The sequence below is a fragment of the Pinus tabuliformis genome, chromosome 5_2, assembly GCF_031772625.1.
Source record: "Pinus tabuliformis cultivar Carrire ecotype Pingquan chromosome 5_2, CPIR1, whole genome shotgun sequence".
NCBI classification, from domain to species: domain Eukaryota; kingdom Viridiplantae; phylum Streptophyta; class Pinopsida; order Pinales; family Pinaceae; genus Pinus; species Pinus tabuliformis.
Window position 1 is genome coordinate 422,092,947 of NC_142306.1, and position 8,625 is coordinate 422,101,571.

Here is an 8,625-nt window from a genome sequence, read left to right on the forward strand (position 1 = left end):
ATTTTTCATATTTGAGAAAAAAGAGTAGAGAGAGTAACAAGATTATTTAGTGATAAGTTTCATGAATAAATTTTGTTTGCTGGCCTTCCTTCGAAGTTGTGACTTTCAATGAGGTTGGGTGCATTTCCAAGTCGACTTTGGACAATGTACTTGTTTCTTGATTCCTATTCCTGGTCAAAGGAAACATAAAAATAGAAGGTAAGTTGTATGTTTTGAAAAAGAGGTTGCAAGTGGTAGCTCAAAATTTTAGAGGCTATTTTAAGCCAATTTATGACTGGATTTGAGTCCCCATACACATGAAGGTAGGAAATCTTGTATTCTCGAGCTAAGCTGAAACAAAAGTTTTAGAGACATTAAGTCTACATAGTTGTTTGAGGCAGGATTGATACAAGCTGAAAAGGATATGGGTCCCTCATACTCTTTTTGTCTCAGTCCGTAAACCTTTTTGTGCAAAGCCTATTTTTTTTTATGAAGAGGTTTCAATCTGTAAAGGTATAAAAGTAAAGAACAACCTTTAAGTGTTGAACTTATGCATTTGGATTGATCCCAATAATGTTATAGTTGGAGATGAACTTTTGCATTAGTGGGATTTTAGTTTAGAACATTTTGCAGAAGGTGGAGGCAAGAGAGGTGGTAAAACGATTGTTCAACAGGATGAAGATTTGTGCTCATCCATTAAGAATATTTGTAGTTATAATGAAACTTCACGCATTGATCAACTTGTTTTTATTGTTCATTGTGCACCCTTTTGCATGGTCATTACCCTCTTCACCAATAGTACAACACCAACTCCATCACTTACTTGGCTTAAATTTCCTTTGTGAGATTGAAACAGAACATAGACATAACTGACACAGACTAAATACTCAACATCCAGTGCTTTACAATGGAAAAATATCTAGCATGTAACTTTTTTATAAAATCAACAACATAGGAAACATTCATAGCATGTAATTGGGAAAGAAACTCTATATTAGCAGTGGTGCTTCCCCCCTTCTTAAATTCATGTCTAAGTTTCCCTAAATCATAAAGAGAAATATTTGGATGAAATCCATCATCAACATATATCGTCATGGGCTTCTCATCTCTAGTTTTAGGATCAACAATCTTCAACACAAAAATAAGAAACACATTAAGTACCATTGCAAAAACTCTCCAGCGACTCCAACTTTGGAAATCACAGAACATGGGTGTTTTGTACCTTTTCTTTAATTGGGATGATCTCATATTTGAACTTCCCTGCAACTATTGCTACTATTGTGCGCCTATGAGATTCAACCTGAAAAACAATTCTAGGAATTAATATTCAATTCCCATTCCTTACCTTTGTTGACTAATTCATATGAACTGCACCAACATTGATTCACTCAAATAAAAAGATTAAAATAGCATCCATATACCACTGCTTGACCCTGGTCTTGACGTGAAACTTCATAGTGCTTAACTACATTTTCTGAGACGATAACCATGGGTAAAAGACAATCTTGTGCTCTTCTGAAAAATCCAACGTATTGCAAGGGGCAACAAAAGCCATGAGTGCCTTTCACACAAATCTTTAATGAAGTACTTATATATCTATCCTTGTGCAGGTGTGTGTCTCTATATGTGTGTGTGTGTGTGTGTGTGTGACTAAATATGAAGGTGATAGTAAGCTATATTAAATACATAGAAGAGTATGGACAAATAATCAAATTGAAATTATTGACAAAATTAAAAGCCTTATGTTTACAACATCATTAACTTTTATTGATGCCTACCTTTGAATTGATAGAACCTTCCCACACCATAGGATTGATATTCATTGACTCCACTCCTTAACCGATGCCTGAAGCAAACAAATTGAAATCATAAACTTATCTAAATTCAAACCTACTATGATAATCTAGTGCTAACAAACATATATTAACATACCAATGTCATAAAACCCAACTTTAATTGCAGCTGAAACATCTGCAATTTCTTGTAGGCCTGAAGAGCATTGTTTATTGACAGTCCTGAAAGGTACTATCTTTAGAGACATGACATGGTAAGCAACATGCAGTTGTCACAAAAAATTAGGCATCCAACAAGAAAATAATTCATTTGACACAGGAAATGGTAGGATATACACTTAGGAATCCAGCATAAAAAGCAACCATCCTGCACTCATTGGAACATTGAGAGCCAGGTGCAAGAACAATGCCCACTACAATATCACTAAGTAAGTCCAGTCTTGTCAATCAATGCTTGCAGGAAGCTAGAGAACATTCAGAGACAGATTTGTGCACTCATGCTTCATGGACCATAATGGTTAGGGGGGGATTTTTCAAACTGCATAAAAAATCATTAATCAATTTATCGATGTAACCACTAATCCATACCTTCAAAACAAGAGAAAGAAAGTCATCGACAAGAGTACGCTTAAGTCCTCCACATTTAGACTTGCAAATAGGGGATGTAATAAGCTTTGTAGAAGTGACAATTAGATAAAGAAAGGCTAGGTGTTGATGAGCTAATCAACAAGAATTAAGAAAACTCTGAACTCAATCAACCACATATGATAAAATGAAAAGCGTTGGAAGAGATTTCCTGAAAAAACATCAATTAAGCTAGAAGAAATGGAAACTTATGCAAAAATGACAACATCATCCCCAAACTCAACAACTCTTTCATAGGTACCACACTCTCCAGTAGCACATACCGAAGCCTGGTCAAAAGAAAATAATGATAGATACTTATATTCTAGCTAGAATATCCATGTGTTAAATATACTCAACATAGTCTTGACTCTCTTCTAATGTAAAGAAGATAAAATAAATTTTTAATAATATATTTATGGCAAAACCAAATTAACAATTACCCAAAACAAGGGTACAACAAATCTAGTTAAGGGGATTCAATTGTTAGGATTTACCTTGACTCAGGAATGATAGTCTATAGCTAGTGTTTTTGGGCCCATGGTATTATGCCATTTATATTTGGATGGAAAGAAGCCTATAAATAGACTTATTAGTCTCCATTGAAATGTGCCAAAGGTTGAGCAAATATGGGCTCCCTGACCATGAGTTGTAAGGGGCCACGTGTTAATCAATTGTGGGCTCAACTATGGGCTCCTCACCCATTATGAGGGGCCAAGGGTTTACCAGTTTGTCCAGGCTTTCATGGAATTTTGTTAGCTAGGTTATCCCGAGGTAATATTGGGGGATACTAGAGTCAGGCTTTTGCATCCAGAAGGCTATGTGATGTGGTTTAAGGTGCTTTCTACAGTTCTAGTTCCAATTCGACCTTCGCAAAACCTTATTCATGAAACATATATGATTTTCAGTTTAAAGAAAGTTATAATCTTTGCGTAACTATCTAATCATGCATAAAATAACATCTAACAATTGATCCAGATCTTCACGGAGAAATTAAGATAAAATATAGATAAATATCATTCAGATGTGTGTAAATACAGAAAATACATAGTGCATTAAAATAGACACAGTTTTGCTTCAAATGTCTTTCTATTACTTCAGGTCTTCCTTTACAACTTTTCCAGACCCTGCACACACAACTGCAGGGGCCTGCGCACTCAGTTACAGACTTACCAATGTCTTCGCACACTCAGTTGCAAGAGCCTTCCCATTCACCTAAAACACAAAAAGGGATCAAGTTAGTTTCTTCTCTTAGACTTGCTAAGACATCCCTTTATATATCCTTCTCTATTACAATACCATGGTCTACAAACTGACGAAATTCTAGATGGGTGACTTTCCATATCCAAAATCTTTCCTTGTAAGCAAGGTTTCTTATGTGATTTTGAAGGTTCCATCCTGATCCTGAACCCTACTCAGCATAGTACTTTTAATTCTCCCCTACTTATTAGATTAGGCCCAGATAAAATTGGTTTATGCCAACCTGCAGGTCTAGTTCAATCCACTATTATTTGCTTGAAATCTAGAAATTGTTGAAAATAAAGAGCTCATGATAAATTACATACTGTTTTATTAATAAAAACAAAATCATTTGAAGAGCTGAAACTTTTCAATAGGGGTGAAAGGATGTAGTTGGTGTACACTGCTTTGGTCGGAGATGCTAGGTTCACGTCAAGAAATTTCTCTAGCACAACCTGGCATGTGGAGTGTGGGCGCACCATAATAGAACACTGAACACTTCTTTGATCGATCATGTTGGTTCTCTGTTTTAGATAAATCTACATTCATACTTACTTACTCGAAATAAAAAATCCAAAGAGAAATATATATATATATGCAGGCACGTCTTCGAAATGGATAGGCATGTGACATGGGGCGTTTTAACTTATTATAGTATAAACTCCAAGGCAGAATGGATAGGTTTATTTACATAGTAGTTTCTGGTCCTCCCATTCACTTACTCTATTTGCCTTTCCTGCAGTTTCAAAAGGATTTTGAATTTATTATACCTGTAAGTTTGCTTGCTCTTATATCTTAGTAGTTGTCAATTCTTATTCTACTTAGTGATCTCAATGACCTCTTGAGCACTCACTTTCTCATCTGCTTGAATAATATGATCTAGTAGAACTAGATTAGAAGAAACTTGCATAGTTAGCGGCTCCCGGTTATTTAAAACAACCTCAATCGCTGGTTTCAAACAATAAAATTGACTTTTCAGGGGGGGCAGAGGGTATGTTCTTACTTACTTGCATATGCTCTAAACCATGGTTTGGCCACTAAGTTTTACCGTCCAACTTGGCTAGGATGGAATGCCCTGCTCACATAATCTTAGTTGGAAATGTTTGAAATGTCCAAAATGGATAGGGTCATAAACATTATCCCCTACTTGTTGTCGGGGATTGGAAAAAAGGCAGGAATTTGGGATCAATTTGGATATGATGGAAATGCACCATATCCCTCGAATGAACAAGTCTTGTCTACAAAGGAAGTTCAAATGTGTTTATTGGTCAGTGTCAATTTAAGCCATTTCAGGACATAGAAGCCAACCCACAGGAACATGAGAGAGCACTACAACATTCATAGCTAATCCTCTCAAATAAAGAAGTTTTATTTCTAACTCGTCTAGGTTGGCTTGGTATGCCACACGTACTTCCAATAATCCCCAAGCCCAGTTCTTCTTTAAAGTTACTTGTTCTAGATCCCATGTTCCTAGGAAGCAGGTTGTGTTTTGTGTGTCACTTGTTGATGTTAATAATGAGGTTGTAGATGAGTTTAAGACCCATGGGATTAAGTACTTTCCATATGGACTTACATAAGGTATTATAGCTTTGTCCACGCACTAAGTTCATATAGGTGTTCAAGCCATTTTTGTTAGTTTGGTTGGTTCTAAACATCAAGTAGTAAATAAAACACATCATCATAATTCTCCTAACTTCTTCTCCACCCATTCAAAGTTTGTGAGTAGAGAATTCCCCTTTCAAGCCAACATACCCACAACATACCTATTGATAGAGGTTGGAGTAGTATCTATCCCATTTCACTGCATGAAAGACGCTTAGATCAACAAGGACTCTTGCTGGCTAGGACTAACTACTATGATTTGATTAGAGATATCTATTATATCATTAACTAGACTAGCTTCGATATAGGTCCATTTTATCCTTTTTACACTAATAGATATAGGGTATATTAGCTATAGATGTAATTATTTTATTCAATATTTCCACACCTTTTGTCATTTCTTATAGCCAGTAAGAAAACAACCACTTTGTCCCTCAAGCAAGAGAGAAAACCCATGCCATAAAGAGAGTAAGTACGACAAGGTGTGCCATGCAGCAATTGATAATGATGGGTAGGGGCTATATATTTAAGAAAAGTGCACAACATGCAGATCCATAACTATATTCAATTTGCAAGGAAATATTGGAAATGGATTCAAATATTCTAGACTCGGATCTACTAGGACTCATGTTTCTGACAAAAGTTGAAGAATTGTGTTCCCAAAAGGTTATGGAACTTTATCAAGTAGAAAGAGACTAACTAAATATCAAAATTTCATTCCACATTGTAAACAAGATTCCTTTATTTCATGCATAGACATTGGGAAAATGAAAATATTAATTAGCTTAAAAACCCTGAAATAATAAATATTTTACTTAAAATCCTTAAAAATAAGATCATTCAAAAAAAAATCTCATGATTATCACTTACCGCACTTAAATTTTGTTGAAAAAACATAATCTCATAATTATCCTTATGACTAGTTGGAAATTTTTCAAATAATCAAACAAAAACATTAGTGTGTCTAGCTACCCAATAAAAGCTCCCACTCTTGTGTGCACCAACATTATCATTTAGATTTATTTATTTTGTATTTTTTCTTTCCCAGTTCTATGGTTCAATATATCTTAAAAGTTACAGAGATCTAGTCATTTTTATAGGCCATTGAGTTGGGATGACTAAAATTACTAGATTATTGGGGATGGGTCCTCTCGGGATCAATTTTGGGGTTAAAAACCTAAGTTTTGGGGCAGAAGGCCTGAATTTGTATAAAGAAATGTAAAGTCTCCACATTTTGTGGTCACGGAGCATGAAGATATCTAGATAGGTTGTGTCTGTTTTGGAGATCTGGCCTTGGTATGCGGACCATGGGATTTTATAAAAAGGAGGTCTTAAGAGGAGTCTAGGGGAGAGTAGAAGAAAAGGGAGGTAGAAGTACTTGATGAGTCTGTAAAAAGCTAAGAGCGAGAGTCTTGGTGTAGGAAGAGGCTCTATAGCTGAGTGCGCAGAGGCCTAGGGTAGAAGTCTGCAGCTGAGTGCGCAGACCCCTGCAGCTGTATGCGCAAGGTGGATAGAGTATGTATTGGGAATCTAAATCATCAATAAAGAGAAGTATTCTAAAATTACTATGTACTTTCCATTTGTGTATGCGTTATTTTACTTCTGTTACAAATGTTGCAATTATGCTATGTTGAATACTGGGGTTATGAATTAATGCTATATTGATGCGTGAATCTATGTATTTCACTTTTTCATATGAACGCACGTAAGAATATATGTTTACGCAAAGATAACTATAACACATGTTAAAGTTAACCAATACTTAAGCTAATCTGGGTAGACACAGAAGTAACACTAATTACAGAAGCGTGTAAGTACCTGATCTATCTATTTATGATCTGTGAAGGATGATCAGAGACTTTTGTGGAGGCTCCAAGGATGAATAAGAGAAGTACATTGATAAGCCCTAAAGGGCTTATCGATCTACATGAAGGCAGAGAAAAGGTTTAAACATCGACATCACAACCATCTCAGGGTGCGGAAACTTGGTTCCTGCATCCCCCCATACTGCTTCGGGTGAGACTTCAGTCCGCACTCTGTGGATTGATGCTGAAAGGGCCAGTAGTGTAGGGATTGTCTTGGCTACTTAACACTGAACCTAGGTTAGGGCCCATCAAGCCAACAAATGGTTCCATTTTTGGGAACGAGATCTGCATAACGATATGTGTGATATCATATCATTGGAATCCAACTAAGAAAGAGATCGAAAACTGGTTTGATAGAAAGATCCACGAATTCGCAGCACAAGAGAACAAGAATCCGTGATTGATGAAAGAACAATGGTTAGATAATAGATATATGTACACAGAAATACACAAAATATTCTCCTGCTCCTTCCCAGTTGAGTTATATGAGTGGATCGCGAAGTTGGTAGACAGCCAAGGAAGGTGGATGCTTGACAATCGATTGTTTGGACACCGGAGTTAGTACGGAGATTGGAAGCCTCTAAAGATAAGATCACACACATTGTCGACCATTGACTCGACCGCATCATAGGAGGATTTGTGACAGAGTTCGCGGTCAATACTTCTATCAGTTACAATGAAGACGCCACTTCTTTAAAGGACCGCGAGGTAAGTATTTGAAATCACTAAATACTTGGATTAAGATGCTCTTGTGTGAAAATAGGGTCATGTGGTTACCTTGATGTTTGGAGCCACGTGAAGTGGAAGGTCTTTCAGGGACGGAGGAAGAAAAGGTCCTGAGTATAGCCTGCTGATCGAGCCTCCTTTGAGTAACGATGAAGGAGAAGTGCAGTCTTCTCCACCGAGCATTGTTCAGCTGATAAGACAAGGGTTTCTATGAATACCTACACCACCTCCATCCTTGTTCCATCCATCCACACCACCTCCATCCTTACCCCCACTTCTCACCCTATCGCCCACACCGCCTCCATCCTTACCCCCACCTCTCACCCCATTGCCCACACCTCCAACACTATTCAACATGGCGAACTTCGTAAAGCTACCTGTATTCAAGGGCATGGGAAATGAAGATCTTGATCGGTTTTGGTTCATCATGAAGGTTGTATGGGAAGCTCAGGGTATCATAGACGACCAAATGAAGAAATCCACACTGGTTAGTGCTTTGCAGGACCGCACACTAACGTGGTACATTAAGTACAGTACTGATAACCCAATGTCCGCGTTTGCAGATATTCAGACTGCCTTGAATAGAGAATTCAATAGACCAAAGTCTCAAGCGCAATCAATTGTGGGATTCAAGGAGATCATGTTGAAGCCTGAGGAGATGCCTTGGGATTTGGATCAAATATTGAAGTGTATGATCCATGTAGCCAACATGAACCTAATTAATGGGAAGCACCATGAATGGTTCATGGCCTCACTCCTGCCCCCCCTAAGGGTTGCGCTATCACAACAGAAGATTG

The 8,625-nt window shown here is 37.2% G+C and overlaps 1 pseudogene; it reads right to left on the reverse strand.

Annotated features, from left to right (window-relative positions):
- Positions 1 to 733: 733 nt before the first annotated feature.
- LOC149159382 (3-ketoacyl-CoA thiolase 2, peroxisomal-like) lies at positions 734 to 8,185 on the reverse strand (annotated as a pseudogene).
- Between the last annotated feature and the right edge of the window lie 440 nt (positions 8,186 to 8,625).